The following is a 1,074-nucleotide window of genomic DNA, read 5'->3' on the forward strand; positions in this document are numbered from 1 at the left end:
AAATTAAGTTTATAATTTAGATATTTATTTTTTAATTTTAATTATGATTAATAATGATTGGACAAATATTTAAGTATAATTTTAAGATTTTTATGCTTATATAAATATGAGAATTAATACATCAGACTTAAATTTATCATATTTATGTATTATTTTATTTATTTATTGGTTTGAGATAATTACAATTACACTAAAAATAAAAAACGCTTTTTCACGCTTAAACCTATGCTAATCTCGCTTAAATTTGAAAAGCTTGAAGCTCGAATCCGCGCTTAGGTACCATTCACGCTTTTTGCCATTTGCAAAACGTTAATTTTGGATCCTTTTGTCCGTCCTTTCATGCGATGCGTGTTTCCATTAATTACATTTTTGGAATATATTCTTAATCATAAATTCATGGTACAATCTACACTGTACAGCAGCTTACACTCAATGAAACGGGAAGAATATTAATGAACACCGAGTGTGAGTTGAGTTCGATTATCGTTTGACTAATTATTGGAAATCAATTTTTTTTACTAATATTTTTTAAAACTAACTTATTGTTATACATAATTTATTCAATGTAATTTATCTGAATAATAAGATTGGCAGACTATTACCAGTGCTGCCAATTTCTACTGTCTTAAAAAAATTATTGAACACTGAGATATAGTACATAATAATAGCATGACAGCCTCTTATCGACATGAATAATTTTCTTGTTCAATTACAATAAAGTCTAGCGTTTTCAATACCTCTGCAGAGCAGTATAAGTTCTGGGTTGAGCCATCAATCTTCGGTGCGGCCTCGATTTTTCCGGGAATGATGAATAGTTGATCTTGCATGGAACTTTATTCAGGGAATTCTGATCTGCGCATTTGTTGCGCTTCAAGAAGAAAGATTCGCATTCTTCAGCGCTTCTCTGCTCTGGGAGATCCAAAACGCAATTCATTTTGATATCAAGCACTTTGTTCTTGATGAGTTTCCTGCATTCGGGTCCAACTTGTGTGAAGTAGTTGAATTTCAAAGTCAGCTCGAAGAGGTCGCTAAGCTTGCACAAAGATTCAGGAACTGCACCGTAGAATTTATTGT

This window comes from Primulina huaijiensis, chromosome 5 (assembly GCF_012295235.1).
Source record: "Primulina huaijiensis isolate GDHJ02 chromosome 5, ASM1229523v2, whole genome shotgun sequence".
Lineage (NCBI taxonomy): Eukaryota > Viridiplantae > Streptophyta > Magnoliopsida > Lamiales > Gesneriaceae > Primulina > Primulina huaijiensis.